Genomic DNA, 19,294 nt, shown 5'->3' with positions numbered 1-19,294 from the left:
GACCCGGCAGCGGCCCCGCTGCCCCCGGGCTCAGCCCCAAACGGGCCGCGGGCGGCGCCCCCCCCCCGACGGCGGGGGCTCGGGGGGCGACCCCCGGCGGGCAGGAGGCGGCCGGGCCGGGCGGGGCGGGCGCGCCGCGGACTACATTTCCCATCGGCCCCCGCCGCCGCCGGCCCCGCCCTCGCCCCTCCCGCCACCCGGTTGGCCGCCCTCCCGCGGCCGGCGGGCCGTCCTTCGCTCCCATTGGCCGGCCGCGCCGTCGCTCGACGCGGGGTGGGCGGGGCGGGGGGAGCGGCCGGAGTGCGGAAGCGGCGCTGGCAGGAGGCGCTGCGCCCCGGGGCGGCCTCCGGGGGAGCGGCTCTGGGAGAGGCTGCCCCGGCGCTGCGGGGCGCCCCCTGCCGGCCGGGACGGGAAGGGACGGGGCGGGACGGGCCGGTGCCGCCGCCGGTGCCGGGCCCCCGGGACGCGGCCGTGCCCGGTGCCAGCAGCACCCCGGCTGCAGCCCGGCGTGGCGGAAAAAGCAGCAATCCGCCCCAAAAAGCGGCAATCCGCCCCAAAAAGCAGCGATCCGCTGTCCGCCCGCCCGCCCGCAGCCTGGAGGAGCCGCGCGCTGCTGCCGGTAGGTGCGGGTCGGGCTGGGAGCAGCAGCGCCGTGCGGGGGTTTCTCCCCGCTGGGTTCCCCCCGATGGGGTCTGCGAGCCGCCGGCGTGCTCCTGAATTTACTTAAACCCACTCCTCCGCCTTTAAATTCAGCCGCCTGAACAAGCGATTAAAACTCTCCGTTTCCTAGCCTTTAATCCGACGGGCTTGCCCTGCAGAGCTTTTTAAAACGATCTCTGCTGGCTTTACTACCCAGACTCGAGCAGAGTGTTAGGCATAAGTAGAACCTGAATTTGCCACAACCACACGAAACGCAGCGACCAAACCTTAGCAGTATTTGAGCTTGCATATTTAGGCGTTTTTCCACGCTGGTTTCATTTGCATAAGTTCATTTAGGATGCGCAAACATCTGCGGGACGGGCTAAAAGAGCTTAATAAAATAGCGCACGAAGATCTAACAGGGATTGCCGGTGAGTATTTTCCTTTTGGAAGGGGAAAAGGTTCGGGGTGGTTGTGAAAATAACAGCAAATAATATATGTGAAAAGTGCAGCGTTGGTCGTGTCTGGCTGTGAGGGGTGCAGTTGCAGGTGGATTGTGTTGGATGGAGTTAAACTTAGGTATCTCGAATATGATACACTTAATCTAATTACTTTAATAGCTACTTTCTGTTGAAACTTTAAAATCTACCGACCCTGGCTTTTGCTGCAGTCTGTAGAGATCTAATCGTCTGTGTGTGTGCCTGAGATGTAAAACTTAGTGCGAAGAGAGGCAACAGATTGGTTCCGTCATATGATTTTGTTGGTTTTGGTGGTGCTTTTTTTTTTTTGAGTGTACTTAAAAGATTATGATGGATAATGCTGTCTTGCCAAAGAATGCCGACACAGGTGTTCATCATTATCTTAATTAAGATCCTGAGAAAATGTCATCTTTCGGCATGAATTATGAAGGGAGATGCATTAGGAGATCACTTCAACTCTCTCTCTCTTTTTTTTTTTTTTTTCTTTTCTGCAGGGGTAGATGAGAAGGAGGCTGTTTTCTCAAAACCTTTTTGATATTTCTTTATCGGAATACCTGACCAAAGACACTCACTGCATAATTTGTTTCCCCATTTCAATTTGTGAGTGTATTATCAAGAGATCCATAGGAGACAAATACTCTGTTAAAGACTGCTCGTATTAAGAAAATACTGAGACAGATAGCAGGGGAAATTGGCTGCTACGAGGTGTCTTATATAGTGTATTTTAAAATATTAACAGTAAATAAGAGCAGAACAAAGCAAATACATGTGAATATATAGATCTATTAACTGTAAAGAAAACAAAAATACTTTCTTCACCTTTACGGTACCATAGTAGTAAAGCTAATTAGCCTGCAAAGGAGAGTGAGGGGCTTGTGTTTTTCTCTGTTGAATCAATACGTTATTAGCTGGAGAGCAGCTAAAGCAATGCACCTGAAATATCAGCAGAAGCATTGGCAGCAGAACGCAGGGCGCTTTCCTGCAGCCGATGGCTGGTGCACGCTGCCGCTGCCTTCCCCAGGACAAGGTGCTGGGCGTTACGGGGTCACTACGTGCCCTGGAAGTGCCAGCCTCGGGTGAGTCTTAGGGCAGAGCCCCACGAGATGTCTGCAGCTCCCCTGTTGTTCCTGCTGCCTGCGTGTACTTTGCCTGGGCATCGACTTGTTAGTGCTCGAGACGGTGGTGGGCACCTCCGTGGGCACTGCCGACAGCTCTCCCCTGCTGCCTCTAGCCACTGGGCGTTGGGGAGCGTAGGTGCACTCCTGTCTTGTTGTTTTCTCAGCTAGCCTTTATTCCTAAAATTACTTTTTGACAGGAACCTGATTATCAGTCTTAGTTCTTTTTTCAGGGAAATTGTTTATTATGTGGAATAAAACCATGCGTGAGTGCAGCTGGCAGTCCTTAAATCCAGTCCATACTTACTGTATTGAACATGCAGCTCCAAAGATCTTGACAGTATCATGGGAGAACCTGAGAATGCATTTCAGTTTCCTTGAAGTTTCCTGTAATTAACTTAAACGGTGCGATTCTCTTGAATTTGTGGGCATGACATGGACTAAGTTAAATATGTCTTTAGGTTTTATTTTGCTTGCAGTTCTGAGGACATATGCAGAAAAATAGACTCTCTATATGACTGGGGTGGGGGGAAGAGCTGCTCTTTCATGTCTAAACAAGCTTTTTCACTTAAAGCAAGCCGCATCTCCCGTTAGTTGGCTCCTTATTTTGAAAGAGAAGCCCCTCAGCGAGCAGGACGGCCGTGGCTCCCCGTGCTGTGTGCCCGTAGCTCTCGATGCGGGGGCAAATTCCCTTCCCACCGCGGTGCTGCAACGTGCTGGGCGCTACCACAGCTAGAACCTGGCCACGGCGTGGGTGTTAAAGGTGGGTGACTTGTATTAGCAGTGGCGTGTTCAGAAGGGTTTGTATTTTATCTGGTTTGCTTACACGCTTACCCATTCTGGCATGCATATTTGCAGTCCTAATGACTGGTAGTTGCGGCAGCTCGGCGTTGCCTCTCCGATGAGAAATGTAGTGCCAGGTAGCTTTTCTGGCCTTGCACCCAAAGAATTCTTTTTAACAGTTCATACCCTCTGATCTTTATTAACAGGAGAGGTTTCTAGTTCCTGTTCATTAATATAGATCATGCAGATGCAAACGTTTCTTGAAGCTGCTTTCTGCACGTGGAAGTGAATATACATGTAGAGCCAATTCTTTTCTTCATATAAATCAATTTCAAAAAAGAAAGCTAGTCAGGTCTTTCGAGCTGGATCCAGATGATCACACCAGAAATCTCCCTATGCTACCTAACTTGTGACCGATTGCTCTCCTACCCTCCCCAAAGGGTGCATTTTCCAGCTTTCCTTTCACGAGCACGTCTTTTTTCAGTATTTCTCAGCATTTCTGTCACACATCAGGAATTCAGCATTTACCCCTGAAATAGTCTCTGCTAGCATCTCTGAAACTTCTCATGCCCTTCACGTTTAATTTTGTGTGGAATAATGCCTGGTGTAATATTTAGGTCTTCTGTTTTCAATTAAGCTGCGTTAGGTAACTACGCTCTTCTTTCATATCCCATAACAAAGTATCGGTATCCAGATGGCAGTGTGCTGGGATAAAACAGCGACAGTCTTGGCTGCTACTGTAAAGCTAAGAACTAACATTTTAGCCAGCACGATAAATAAAACCGAGGTTGTGACTCTTGGCGTATCGGAGTTGCACTAAATAACGCTACAGTGCTGTTTATTACTGGTTTCATTGGATAATATGCAGCTATAAAACCTGCTTGAAGCTTTTATTAAGAATACTCTGTCATTATAAAAAGATGCCTACAACTTCTTTATGATATTAACGGTGTAAGAATTACTTTGTGCTGGCTCCCTGGCTGGGTAGGGAGGGCCGGAGCCTCTCGGAGCGTCAGCGTGCTTTAGGTTGCGTGGATCTCCTGGGAAGCAAACAGCTCTGCGGAGACCAGGGTGGAAAAGCGACTTTCAAGGCATTTTTGTTCTGCTTGCTCTTTGCTTTTCCTAAAGTTTATTTTGGTATTTGATTTCTTGGTTCAGTTAAACTTTAGCTGATATTCTCTGTGGTAAGAAGCCTGCTCCTGTGTCCCTGGGTAGAACTGAAACTGAGGAAACCCAGGTAGTTATCTGAGAGGAGGCTGTGGAAATGCTGGGGAACTTTTATGTTGCCTGAGAAGGTGACAGAGAAGACCTGGTAGTAGGTAAGGGACTGGGAATATTGAGTCCTGGGCTAGCTTCCTCCCTCAGCTTCTGGCACATCATATGGTGTAGGTTTGTTCCTGTAACCTCCGTGCCTCCGTTTGCCTACCTGGAACCTTTTGCAGTGCTTCAAAATACTCAGGTTGCAGTTGTTGTCCACACTCCTATAATTTATTAGACTGTTGTGTTTTCAAGCAAAAGGAAGTTATTTATGCTGTTACTGATTCATTAGTTAATTGCCGTTAAATTTCCATATTCTGGAGACCTTTGGTTGCCGCATGCTCTTGTTTGTGGTGCACCTCTTAGCAAACACAGAACTGAACATCAGCCAGGGGGATGCAGTGAGAGCAGTGTCCGTGGGACTTAACAAGCATGCTAGATAAATGGGTAAAGGAGCCCTTGTGTTGCTTGGTCCTTAATCCTTGACTGTAAGGGAAATCTGTCTCAATTAGTGACAAATACTATATTTTAATTCCATTTCCCTGTTCACCTTATGTCTGTTTTTTGGCTTGATAGAACGCAGCCAGGAGGAGAAGCGGTGAGGGCCGCGATGAGGAGGATGAATCCAGCAGTCCGTCCCAGCAAGCACACCTGAGCGCAGGAGGAGACCTCATACAAAGCCAGAATGTGTTTTGGCTTGCCACAATTTTTAGCCATATTAAGTCCTATTCAGAGTTCATGGTAAGTGATATGTTTTGTGTACTTTATGATTCATTGAATAAGGCATTGCAGAAGTGGCACTGTGCTTTGTGATACCAAGTTTGGTCTCTAACAAAAAGCAGAATTCATGTATCCAGATACATCAGTGTTTCTTTTCAGACTGTCATGTGGTGCAGATAGCAAACATTGTAATTAGCTAATGTTTTTCTTTTTTTTTTTCCCTCTCCAGATGAGCTCAGTGAGACCGGTGTAATCAGCACTGAAGAAGGGAAGGACACAGATGGAAGGCAGGGTTTGTCTTTCCATAACACCCAAACACGAAGATTTTATAAACTTACTAGGCAGAGTGTTGTTAATAGTGTAATATTACCAGTAATACTGCATGATGTGACTATGATATAAATATGCACTGTGCTATTTTTATTGCTCTTTGATTGTGTGGAGCAGCGTTTAAGAAATGAGCATATACTAGTGGCCTAAATAAACAGTGAGTGAGAACAGTAAATTGAGAAGCTGGGTAATCCAGAAGTACCGTCAGCTTTTTTGCTTTGTTTTGTGTTTTTTTTTTTTTTTTTTTTTTTAAGCCAGCATCTTTTCTTTCTGCGGTGTTTCCCATAACCCATAGTTCTTTTGTGACTTGAGAAAGATACAGTGAAGAAATACCTTTTCATTCAAGGAATAGTTCTTCTTCTTGACCAGAAAGTCATGTGTATTGTCCTTCACAGTCCTCTTGGCTGTTACAGCAACTTAATGCTTTATGCAGCAGAAAACAGTGCTCACACTGCTGACCCCTGAAATCTCCATGAACGTCTGTAGTGCTGCAGCATGTGCTGCTCGCTCTTCTCAGGGCTTCCTTTGTCGGAGAGGTGCTGTGTAATGTCCACTGCGGTGCAGCCCTCTGTGACCTCTTGCGTCCAAGTACGGAACTGAGTCTTTTTCCATCTTGAACTTGTGGGTTCTCCCTTCTGAGCCCAATGAGTGTCAAAAATTGCAAAAATAACATTTGTCAGTGTTGTCTAGGAGATGTGACTGACTTTATTATTATTAATATTTATTAAGTGCCTTACAATGAAGGGAAAGAGTCATTGCCTTCTTTTTTTTTATGAACAGGATAACTGGCGTGCAGGAAGAATGGATCTCTTCTGTCTTCTGTGATTCCTGACCCACCTAATTGCGTGATTGTCATGAGCAATAACAACCTGGCTCAGGGGAGCGGCGCTGGGGAAAGATGCTGACGTATTCAGTATGGCACGCTGCTGCTCCGTCCTGGAATGGCTTCATGTGGTAAGCAGGGTCTCACTCCCTCAGTGTCTGCTGGCCAGTGAGGGGATTCAGAAGGGCTGATGAGCTGAGGCTGTCTCTCGATCAGATAGTTTCACTCCAGATTTCTTCCAGGGAAAAGAAATGTCCTCCATAGTGAGGTATGGCAACGCATTAGTAGGAGCTGCTCTTTTTTTTTTTTTTTACCTTTTTCTTTTCCTTTTTTTTTTTTTTTTTTTTTTGTGTGATTGTTTCTTCGCACCCCCTGCTTCCTCTGACAATAGAGTGGCCTTTCCCCAGGATAAGTTGATTGACTTCACAGCTGGTATTTGCAGTTTTCTTGCACTTGGTTAAACTACGGCAATAACTGTTTCTTCTTGGCTGAGACTTTGTTTTCCCTTTTTAATAGTTTATTTTGCTGAGAAGATTATTTCTCTAGCTGCTACAAACAACAGTAATTTTGATGTTTATCAATAAAGAATTAGTCTTAGAGATGTGTTTTCCATGTAGAAGATAAACGTAAAACCTACTTGAAAGGAATTACAAATTTGGAGAGGCTTTTATAAATATATATATGCATATATATATAATATTATTATATATAATATTTGCAAGCAAAGAGAAAATAATTCCATCTTTTCAATTGCATTTTTTTCCTTAGTCCTACAGTTGTAAGATAAATACTCAGAAATATGTGTTGTTAAGGTTAATGAGATCAAAATGAATATGTGATAACGAGCTCTGCACATTAAAGAGTAAGAGCTCAAATTATAGGCTCTGAAGTGACACACTCAGTGAGCACTTGGGAATTTTGTTTGTGCAAGGAATGCAGGCTTAGGCCCACAGTTGCAGTTGCACAACAATTGCATCCTGTCTGCTGTTTTTTATCTCAGCTGATCTGCACAGAAGTGTCTCGAGCACTGCGGTGTCAGGGTGAAAATGTAGTCTGGGGTGAGGTAGAGGACAAATGAAGAAATAATTTGAGTCCAAGTATTAGCGTTCCTCTATAAAAATAGATTCATTTTACACAAATGATTCACGTTTACAAAGATCAGTTTATAGCATTTTGACTGCACAGTACTTAATTCTTTATGTATAAATTGATCCTTTATACAAATGTAATTCCATATACAACGGTTAATCTCTTTGAGTGCAAGTTGAAAATATACTCTCAATTAATTTATGTAGGTTATGACTTTTTTTTTTCACCTGTACTCTGCAGCGGTGTTACCTATGCTAAAGTTGAGTCGGCGTGTGCTTAATGAAAATTAGATGTGAAACGTAATACGTAGAGGACAAAGAAGCATTGAGATCCTTATTGGTCTTAAAAAGACAGAGGTACTTCATACAATTTTCCTTTCTCAATCTCATGAGAATTTGATGTGTAATTCTGTTAGGAGCAATTTGGAGTGAATGAAACTGAAATATTTTTAGAAACAGCATTAGTGCCAGATATTATTACGCGCCTTTTGTGAAGCCTAGTTTTGTTTTAAAACACTTTGCATTTTAAGAGGCTAATTTATAGAGAATCTCCTATTGAGAAAGAAAAGCGTAGTGGACCTTTTGTGGAGAGCTGAGCCGAGCTGTTATATCTGTGCAATTTGCTAATGTTGCAACCATTTAAATGAGATGTTTGTTTACATAACAGTGATGGCATTTCTCCTCCTCTTCCTTGCGGTTTTGTCCAACTAGATGTTATGAGTGGCAGTTGCAGTGACTGCTAAGTGTTTAAATGATGACACCATTATGTGAAGTGATTTTGAAATGAGAGATTCCAGCCAAGAATTACATCTGCTCTCATCTCCTTCAAATCATACTCTCTGGCTGTGGAGATTATGATTGATTTGTTTGTGACAGATTGCAGGAAACAGTCATTGATTTTTCAATATTTTACCTTAAAATTATTTACAGTTGTAACCAAGGGGAGGTATTTCCATGGGCTGTCAGCCCCTGAAAGACTGGGATAATATTCCCTGCTCCCTGACAAGACAAATTACCCGTAATGAGTGCAGTAGCTGAAGGGTATACTTTTATTTTAAAATATGTCAATAACCCCAGTGACTAAACGAATATTGATTCAGCATAATGAAGCCTGAGTAATGTGAAAATGAGCTCTTCAAGGAGCATGGTAAAGACTTTCTTTTTAGCTTGTAGCAAGAAGCTTTTCATTCTTTACTGTTAGGTAGTGGAAGTGTGCAGTCTTAAAGAAGTCATCCTTAAACAGTAGCAGTACGCAGCGTAGTGTAACAAAAGAACTTAGGTGGGGTTTCTGTTGCTGGTGGTGGTTTCTTTATTTTTATTTTTGTTTCCAAGTTCCCTTTCTTCTGTGCAGTTCAGCGGATCAGATGATTAAAGAGAAAAATGCAAGTTATCCAGGGCAGAGATAGAATTACTCTTGGTGTTGTCTTTTGCAATAATATTCTTCAGCTTGCCTAATGGCATTTTTAAAGTGGATTCCGCATACATGAGCATGGAAATGTATCTAAATAAACTGTAGATTTAATTTCATATTATTGACTTCTTGGACATATTGATGTGTGTTCTATATGATCGGTCTAATATTCTTGTCCTTTAACAGCTATTTAGAATAGCTGGTTTATGAGAACCTAGATATACGATATTATAAAACTTAGTTACCCTAGTGCACATTTTTCTTTCTGGTGCCTTGTAACACCACGCGATTCTTACAGAATGAGAATTTTCAAGCAGTAATTCATTTAAATTACAGTAATTTATGCAGTGCCATAGGTGTGGTGTGGAAAAGCATCTAATAGATTAATACAGATGTACTTCAATTGTTCAGGGTAAGGATTAGATTAAAGACCATGTTGAGGTACAATTTTCTTAACATTAAAAATATCGAACACTAAAAAAAAATTATCATGTGAAGGGATCAATTTGTCATTTGTATTCAATAGCATTGTGCAACATTGGGAGAGCTCTGCAAAAGCACCAGGCATAAGTCGCTGCGTAAGCCAGTCACATGCGACAAGATATTTTGTCGGAATGTTTGCGTACAATATGTCAATTATGAAACAATATCATAGCCAGGAGCGTTTAGTGAGCGTGTTTGGGCACAAAGATGACTTCCCTTATATTTTGAGGACTGACTTCAATTGCATCCGAGTAGCTCGTGAAAATCTTCAGAAGGATGCTTCCTCACACAGGTGATTTTTGCAAATGTCATTCCTCTAGCACAGCTAGAAGGTACTTTCAGAAGGCACTGGAGAACCTGTGGCATTGAGACTTAAATGGCAACCCTGGAACATGAGAGATGTTACAGTTTTTTAATTTGTTAGTTTGCAGAAGGATGCGATGTACATTTGTTTAGTTTGACAGGGATTGCTCACAACACCAGGGATTTGAAAAATACTGGTGAAGCTCAATGGTGTTCTACCCATCCCAAATCCTCTGACTGGCGTCTTTGTTTCTGTGCTTTTTTTTTTTTTTTTTTTTTTTTTCCCAACAGTAGGAGATGGGAAGGGAAGGTGGTCTTTGGTAGTTTTCCCACAGCAGCAAGGAAGAGGGAGGCTGGTCAGGGCTGGGTGCCAGTTCTAATGCAGACCGAAGGGCAAATAAATGTTTGTTTTAACCGCATCTGCTTTTCCTGGGTAACAGTGTATGAGCTCAATGTTACCAAGCTGAACAAAAGCAGATACTGCTGGAGATCCTGCTGAACCAAAGTGGGCTCCGCTTGAAGACCATTGGCTTGTTTCACTTGCAACACAGGTAGCTCCTCTTGCTCTGCCACCTTTCCCTGAGACAAAGTTTGCTTATTACATACCTGCCTGCATGGCAGTCTGGTTCAGGCCTGAGCGATGTGCTTGGCACTGAGGCCAAGTGGCGCATTCTTGGCTGCAGGAAGCTGACAAATGGCTTGGGAGCTCTGCTGGTGATACCAGAAATTTCTGGTGATGGGAACTTGGAATCTCTTACATTTCTCCCTACATCTCCTTCTGGCATTAGAACTGGTACATTTGCTAGTCTGCTTTCAGGTGACTGAGGAGGATTAAACAAACAAAATGAATCTTAAATGGTCCTGGGGCGTCTGTCTCCTAGGAGCAGGACGTAAACCCAACTGCAGATCAGTTAGGCAAAAGAAGAGGAGGAAACACTATGAAACGAAGGTCGTGGGCAACAAGGGATTATCTTATTTGTGGCAGAGAAGAAGCTTTTGGTAAACCATACGGGGCTCAGTATAGGTTAGGGTTAATATTTAGGGTCATGTGCAGAATGTGGGAGGACATGGAAGTGTAGGTGATGGAAGTCATGCTTACTGGCTAAGTTTCCCCCCCCATATTGTTAGTTAGAAATCTAAGAGCTAACAGTCTGTAAGTGGTCACCACCGTCTGGCATTCGCTAATCTAAATGACATAGCTACTTGAAAGCTGTTCTTGTGCCTTAAACTACATGTCTTGAAGTTGGTGTTTCTTTTGGTTTTAATTTATGCACAAAGAATTTATCATCAAAAGCATTTACATGCATGCAGAATATTAACTTTTTCTAGAAAGACCACATTATGTACTGAAAATTTTCCCTAATTTGAGTAGTGATAGAATTGCAGAGTGCTTAGTAAGGTGGCATGGGGTTTATGGTGAACTGTTAGAGGGAGATAACCCTAAAAGTCTGCGAGGGAGACCCAAGGTGCTTGGAGGGTCTAGCCTAACTGCTGCAGTTAGAAAGGCATGGCTGAGTTAATGCATGAGTGTTGAAATCTGTGTTTGGAATTATGGGAACAAGTTGAGACACAAGAGCTTAATTGATTGTTGATTATTTTCCTTGGTAAATGCTGGAGAAAAATGTATTGTGCTTTCCAATGGTTTTTAAGGAAGATCCGCGGTGTCCTTTTGTTTTGTTAACTTATCTTTTAATATGAAATGTCATTCCCAAAATGAAGAAATGTCCTTGGGCTGGTGGCAACAGCTGGAGTTGCAGAATTCATAAATAATTCAGAGAGGGATAAAGGGTAGGGTTTTTTGTCATTTGAATCTTTATTATGTGCACACATTTCATTTTAGATACGGCATCATTTGAATTCATTCGATATGATGATTGCACTGACCTGTCATATTTATTTTGATGTCCCTTCGAAGGACCATATGCTCTGTCCTTACGATGCTCGTCATGAAAAAGGATGCCAGTTGCTAACCAAGAAGGCAGCTAGGTTCCGGTAGGGCTGAAGACCCCTCGATTCCTGTCATCACGTCAGTAGGTGTGGTGCTGCAGTGCAGTAGAAGACAGCGTAGCTGTTACGTCAGTGCGGTGACCTAAGTGGCAGCGTGGCCTAGAGAAAGGTAGAAGGCAGACACAGTTTGCATTCAAGTGTTTCTTGGCATTAAAACCTCAGCTGCCATTTGAGGCTAGTTGATGTGAGGAACCTAGAATGTGGAAGATGCCAACTAGAAATCTGCCAGGTGTGCTATGACAGCTTTAAAGTGGAAATGTTGGAAGCGGGATTGTCATACAGAGTCCTGGGGATATGAGGCTTGAGTCTTTTTATTGACTAATCCATGCCCTTCTTTCCTCTTAAAGAAGTTGGCTCCTTAGCCAAATAAAGCCTCAGACAATGGCTTTTGGAAAATATGCTGTGATCGTTGTTCTCAAATTCTGTGGCAGCTGTTGCATCTGTTCCTGTGCTGTGGACAAGGGGTATATTTCCTATAGCTGCACAGAAATGTAGGAGTTTCAAGTTGAAGCATAGGCCATAAGTAAAGAACTGCATGATAATGACTCGAGTCCCATTTCCTGCTGGTTAACACCCTGGCTGGTATCGGCAGGTCATAGTTGTTAGGTAACAGGACCGTGTTAATGATCCGCACTATGAACATGACAGGATGCAACCGTGGCAATTCCTTGGTGTAAGGTGTAATTGCAGCAGTGAGCAGTGATTTGTATGAAGCAGTTTGTCCATTGAGCTTGTATCAGAGGCAGAAGGAAGCTAATTAAGTGCAAGTTGGTGAAATACAGTAACCAGAAGCTGTGAATGGGAATGATAACTGTTTGTAAAATTATTTCTTTTCTAGATCCTGCCATCAATGACTGAACCTCCCTGAAATCTTCTTATCAGTTACTGCTGAGATGAGAAGGATAACAGGAAAGAGGAGCGCTTAAGTGGTTTTTGTGACAGTTAATTTAATCTATTTATCAAATGACAGGTTGTTTTTTTCCTCAAAACTTGATTGTCATGACAAGATGCTTTTGGAAGTTATCTTTGTAAAATGAAACTGACAATTTTTAGGCTACAAAGAGTTATTGTATCTTTCTATACAATGTTGTCATTATGGTAAACCGCTGGAAAGTCGTTATTTTTGAAGTAATTTAACTTGCATACTTCAGTCATTTATTTGAAAGTATGTTGAATGCCGTGTGAGAAGTTTCTTGCCAGAGTTCTTTTATTCAATGGGATAGTTATTCTTACAACACTCAATTTGTTATTGTCTAAATTACTGTTGCCTTAGCCCTCTGCAAAATGTTTCTTTTTAGTAATTCTTAAACAAGTAAGGAATGAATGAGGTTTTGTCCCTTGGTGTTTTGATGGGCATATTTTACCTTTCAGTAAAAGCTTCTTTAGTTTTCAGAATGACAGTATTACAAAGAAAGGTGCTTTACTTTCTTTATTTTTTACCAACAGAAAGTGTTTTTTGTGCAATGATTTCTTGAATATGTACAATGCCAAGACACAGTTACTGGAAGGAGAGACGAGCTGTTGAGAATGTCGTGTTATGCCAAATTAAGAATTATTAATTCTTTCTTTCTCTGTGCAATCTTTTTGACTATAACTCGACCTATTATGTCTGGCTTATGCTTTGTCTCTAGTGGAACTAATGTGTCCTCAGAGTTGCATTTTAGAGTAACTTCAGATTCACTTGTGTCTTTTTTTTTTCCACAAGTCTGCTTTAAATTGCTGGGATTAACTTCAGAGAAGGCAAGAGATGGAGACTCCTTTGTCAGCATCTGTGCTGGTTAAAGAAGGAAGCTTCACGCACGCTTGCTCACTCTCTTGCAGGTTATTGCCCCTGCTAGGCAAGCATGCTGAAGTGTTTCGCTGAGTACACCCAGATTTAATTCAGCCCAAGCTGATCACGTTATCAAATCCTGGTTACCTGGGAGCCCGGTTTATTTTGACAGAAGAGCAGGGAGTGTGCAGGCCAGCTGCAGGCCAGCATGTCTGGGAAAGTGGTGTGTTATCAGGAGGTACGTTGAGGAGCTGCTGCTGGTGTAGTCTTTTCATCATGTTCCCTTGCATCTCTAAGATGCAGCAAAAAAATGTGACCTGGTGGAAAGCTAGGCAGTTATATCATGTATAATTTGTGTGTTCCAGGGATGGACTGCATAGTTTGCCAATGCAAGTGGAGAGGGAGAGGGTGAGTAGCTAGCAGAGGACAGTGATTGCAGGGAGATCCGTCTGTGGTCAAGATGTTTGAACAGTACAAATGTTTCCGTACCTAGCAAACACACTGCTGCATGAACACACTCATCAAAGGGGCTGCCTCAACTACTGCATGCATTGGCAAAGCTGCTTTTGGCACACGGTGTCCTGAGCTGCCTTTTGAGAAGAGGGGAGAGCCCCCACCTCTGCAGCAGAGCTCCGTCTCCCCATACACTGCTGCTTGTCTGTTGGTTCATCAGTAGATGCAGGAATCCAGTGAGATATGCAAGGTCTTGGTGTTCCCTGTGTTAAAATCAGAATGTTACAGATGATCTCTAGTAGTGGAGGCATACTGGGTTAAACCAGCACACCTCAAAACTGACTCTTCTTGCACAGAGGCTGTGGACTGTAGGTGCTGTCCCACCAACGGGACTCGGGCAGACAAAGAACAAGAGGCTTTCTGAGTAGTCAGAAACCTGAGAGCAGCAACTCTGCCTGCGTCTCCTCTTGGGGCACTGCTAGATGAAAAGAACTCAGTTCAGTAGCAGAAAGGGCTGAACTTCCAGCTCACAGGGCGTCGCATTCGATACCTTTTAATTGGTTCTCTGCTGAAGAATGAGGAAGCATGCCCTGGCCTCTCTCCTGTGCCACAGGAAAGCAATGTACAGCATCTGCAGAGGAGCTGGTGTGCACCAAGGTGCTGCTGTGCAGGAGAGAGCAGCCTCCCCTGGCTGGTTTATCCTCCAACAGCACAGTGCTTTCAGCCCACAGCCTGCGTCTGCTGAGCACTAACCTCCTGTAGGCCTCTAAAGCAGTAGCGTGAAGAGATGAGGGATGGGCGTTCATAGGACTAAGGCGCATAGACTTGGGAATGTGCACAAACTTAAAATGGGTAATATTTCTACATTGTGTTAATAGATCTGATGGGACTGTGAAATCCGTTGCTTTACTGCCAAGCTCTGAATTAACTTGGCTGTGTACTGCTGTACGTTGAGAAAGCGTTGAGCTCTTCCATCAAATTCTTTGTTATTGTTAGCCTGTACACCGAGCTCTGCGCTGCAAATGTGCGTAGCTCAAGGAGGCAAAGCACCAACCACATAATATCCAAACTCCTCACCTTTTTACTGATCCGATCTCTTTATTTCTAAGGTGAATTCGGGCTGGCTCCAGGTATGAGAGCTGAGCCCTGTGACGGCAGCGTGGGGTCAAGCTCCTGCTGAGCTCTGGGCATCCGTGCTGGGTTCAGATGTGAAGTGCCTCATCCCAAGAACTTCTGAGATGTCTCCCATGGCCGCTGAGAGCTGAGCTGCTGCAGCTCCATGAGACAGCCCGTAATTCTTGCATCTTAATATGGGCCATTGTCATACCCACGTTAAAATACTTAATGAAACGCTTGTGACTTCCTAATAAAGTTTTTGTCTGCTCGAGTGTTAATACCATATAGTTATGTGTAATTAAACCAGTGCTGAAAAAATAACATCTGTCTTATGTAGAGCACTGTCATGGCTGTGTTATGCCAATGAGTAAAATTTTATGTCCAGGCACTTAAAATGATCAAGCGCTATAGTTAAGGCTGTCATATTGTTTATATAGCACTAAAAAGAAAACAAAATACGGTTTCAGAGCAGACAGACTTTATTTTCTTATAAATACTCCAAATAATAGGTTGGTTTCAACTAGACTTTCTGGCTCTTCAGTGATTGCCGCATTCTGTATGAATATATCAGAATTCCAGGCATTTCATAATTTATGTTTATTATTATAAACACATGATTTCTGTGTATGGTTGCCACAACTATGTTGGACAAAACATAGTTTACCTTCTGAAATGGTACTGTACTTTTACTTTTGAACCTCTTTAACTTCAGTCTTGGTTGAATAAAATGTGCATTCCTGAAAATAATCTGTACATCTGTAATATGGCCGTTGATTTTACATGGCTGTTTTCATACTCCAGACATAGCAAAGCATTTTCAAGGCAATATATGTTGACAATGTGTGGAGATAAAAATCAGTTAATGACAAACTCTAAGGTGTAAATTTTTAATAAGAGCAATGAATCATTAGAAATTATTAGAAAGGGAATAGTAGATTTTCTAGCATTTGAAGTTGTTGAATGAAGATGAAATGTTTTCACAGACATATGTGCTTGAACAAATGCATGGGTGGGGTAGAAGAATTCCTCGTGGGCTTCTGAGGCTTTTGTTACACCTGGGGTCAGACTGGGTCGTCTTAAACGTACTTCTGGCTTAGAAGAGAGGGCGGTATCTTGCTATAGCTAATACCTATAACGTAGCAACTTCCACCAAATGGCTATTAAAATTTACTTGAACTTCGCTCTAAAAAAAAAAAAAAAAAGACAAAAAACTAACAACAACAACAACAAAAACACATCTGGGAGGGGGCACTGCCTAACAACTACTTTGGCAAGGCTTCTGACTTTTCAGATCGTGCCTTTTTCCAACATGCTTTTTTATCTCACTGCACTTGGTTCCAAAGAGCTGAACATTTTGTTGGCTTTAGGTGGGTTTCTTTCACTCATCCATCCCTCCTCCCTGCCCCCCCCCTCAATTATTCAAACAGCACATGGAAAAAACAGAGCAAATGTCTTTTATGCTGCTTACTAAGTGCAATGCCGCCTTGTTGCTAGAAATAATTGTTAGGTTTAAAATAATCTGACAGTATCCTGCTGTGTATAAATTAGGTTTGTTCGCTGCTAAGATTAGTTAGCTGGCACCCATTCACTAACACATCACAAAAAAATGATCACAAGTAGATCGCGTCCGGTTATCTGCCTTTTTTCTTTTTAATGGGCTTTTTGTTGCTGTGCTGTCACCCAGGTTGAAATAAACGTGTGCAAGTCATGCGATTCCAAGTTCTCTGCAGCCTGGGGAGATGATATTGGCTCTTTGGGAAAAGACCCGGGGGCATAAGCACTGGAGAAGGGGAGAGGTTGTTTGCACTTCGATCTCTGAAACTTGCGCACCTTTATTTTTGGCCAGGTTGGATATCTTCTGCTCTATGGCATGCAGTATGTTATCAGTGAAGTCCAATATGCCAGGTATAATTAGCTCATGTGTTTAAAGAGCTGTTGTTATTTTTTAACTTGTATGTACTAGTCAGCTTTCATGCAGAAGTACGCATTTTACATGGAAAGAATGCTGGGTGATTCAGAGAAAATAGAAATGCTATTTAAAGTCATGCACTAGTGTTTTAGATTTCAAAAAAGACCACAAGGTTTTTATTTCTGTGTTTATGATTGATTAGGGTTAGAGTTTTAAAAGCTTAATGCTGACTATAAGAGCTTTGTAGTCAGTCACTGAGAATTATGGGCTTGGCATAATTCACATTTTTATTCTTCAGTATATCCATTATTGTTAGATGCTGAGTAGTCATTGCACACAGATAACTGGGTTGGTTTTGGGGGGGGGGATTTTACATCTTTACACAGTCTGAAAAATACTTCGTTAAAGTAGCTCCCGAGTGAATGGGGTAATTAAAGAACTTCACCGCTTTTATTGAAGTTGACACATGCTGCACGTTCTGTAAAACTCAGTATGTGAGCAGAATGTTTCCAGGATTTATTGAAAGTCAGACACCTCGAGATACCAGGGAAGCTTTCAATAGCAGTAAAGATAACTTCAGTTTTTACACAGTTAAATAAACCTGTCTCTAAGAAGAGAGCTATTACTGCAATACATTACTCATGACCTTTGTGTTTTCTGTATGCATACGTTTCATGGATGCATATGCGCACACACCTGTACAGAAGTGCTGAAGACCTGAGCAATTTTGTTTGACAGTAACACCATCGTTTATTCTATTTAGTATTTATTTGCAGAAAAATAGTGTTGCAATGTTGACTGAGGATCTTAATTTACTTGGTCCCAGTGGAATGCTGCAGCCTATTGATTTTTATTTTTTAACTGAGATGCAATCCTGCATAGTTTGACTTGCAGCTCTTAGTGTCTGAGAGTTTGACAAAGCAAGTGAAGAATCTCACTTAATGTAAACTGCAGACTTGGTCATTTTAAATGATACGAGTTCAGCATGCCGTATGCATGATGCCTTGGAAGTAGCAAAAAATGTGAACTTGTAATTGCATCACACAGTGACCAATCATGTTAGATGTGAAATTCCTCAAAATGTCTATTGAACAGATATAGTTACTGATAGTGTAATTTTTAACTGTCTTTTTCCAGCATATTGGAATAATTTAAAGTCAAATTGAGAACATTCAGTTAGTCGTCCTTTCCTGTCAATGGCTCATGTCTTAAAATTATCTTTAATATTTCTTTTTTAAAGTGTGTATTTAAGGTAATGGTAACAAATATGTAGCTTTCAAGATCAGACCATATTATAGCTCTCGTTTGCATTTTGTTTACGTGGCCCATGGCATGGAGAGCCCTGCCAAGTACACTCCACTCCTCTGGGTTTTGGTGAGAACTGAATGACCAGAGCTGTGCACAGCTAAGCACACAGCCTTATCAGCATCCATGCTTTATGTAGATACAGGCAATGTGCTTTCCTGAAGGAGTAGGCAGTCTTGGAAAATATCAGAGGGCCAAATTCTTCCACTGTGAATGACCCCAGCACGCAGCTGATGCTATCAGAAGCAGCCACACCTCTGTCAGACCCAGGCAGCGCCAGGTGGGTGGAAGCTGTGGCTGGTGGCCCTGCGGCCAGCGGCCGTGGCAGCAGTGACCAGGGATGAGCAGGTAACTGGACAAGGGCAGGAGGGGAGGCAGGTACTAAAACATGCTGTTTCGTGTTTTCTCAGTGCTTCCAGGTTAAAGCATGGCCATCTCCGTTACCTTGCTGAGAGAGAGGAAGTCACTGCAGACCAACAAAGTGGCTGGAGGTGCCTTTTTCAAAGTCTTCTTTTTAAATAGCAGTAATTAAATCTTAACTCACAGGCAACCTTTGCCTGGAATGTCCATTATATCAGTGTACTTTAATAAGACATAAAAAGTGCTTTGGTAGTGTCCAATTCTTAGTAGTGTTGTATATCATCTAGGTTTTGGATGATTTCAAAGAAGAATGTTGCCCTTACTATTGAATTATTTGTCTAAAAACAAAAAACATCATACTTTCACCTGTGTATTTTGGGATATTTAAACTATTAAACCTTAAGCACTTTTCAAGCATTGTTTGACTTACTATTATTGCATGCTATAAAATAAAACGCAATATTAAAGTGCAGGCTGAACGAATATTATTCATCAGCTACAAATAAAAATATTTAAAAAATATATTTTTTTTTCTAATTCTTTACAGTAAGTTTTACATTATTTTTATGTGGGATGTGGGGAAAAAAAAAAAAGAGATTAGTGTCCCTTACTGGGATGCATAAAGTGCTGTTGTGTATTGCTGTTCTAAATTTCTGTGTCTGTGTTGTATCAACTGGAAATACATACTTTTTAATTTTAGCATCACGTTACATATGCATAGAAACTAGTTTTATACCTGAATGTGCGAGTGAGAAGGCTATGTATTTTTAGTTGTCTGTGTATTCCAAGAAATTCAGCTGACGGCAAAGTCTTATCACATTGGGCTCTGCAAGTTGAAGACAAAAATTAGTTTCTAAACTACTTGCATGCTTTAACATTGTGAGTTGATTCCCATGTGTTAAAGTGTAAACCACTAACTAATCCGTAGGAGTTTATGCAGGA

General features: G+C 42.4%; 1 long non-coding RNA gene across 3 annotated transcripts; it reads left to right on the top strand.

Moving 5' to 3' along the window:
* The first annotated feature begins 339 nt into the window (after positions 1-339).
* LOC309882818 lies at positions 340-18,925 on the top strand. Of its 3 annotated transcripts, XR_014318364.1 has the most exons (6): positions 340-619; positions 4,850-5,014; positions 5,223-5,280; positions 6,104-6,277; positions 7,476-7,591; positions 12,277-18,925. It is a non-coding gene; the product is annotated as an uncharacterized lncRNA (long non-coding RNA). The 3 variants fall into 3 exon arrangements; XR_014318363.1 differs by lacking the exon at positions 7,476-7,591; XR_014318365.1 differs by lacking the exons at positions 340-619; positions 7,476-7,591 and adding an exon at positions 837-1,070.
* The last annotated feature ends 369 nt before the right edge of the window (positions 18,926-19,294 follow it).

Source organism: Aythya marila (genome assembly GCF_965140915.1).
Source record: "Aythya marila genome assembly, chromosome: 12".
NCBI classification, from domain to species: Eukaryota; Metazoa; Chordata; class Aves; order Anseriformes; family Anatidae; genus Aythya; species Aythya marila.
The sequence above is the reverse complement of the archived record's forward strand: the minus strand, read 5'-3'. Positions and strand labels throughout refer to the sequence as shown.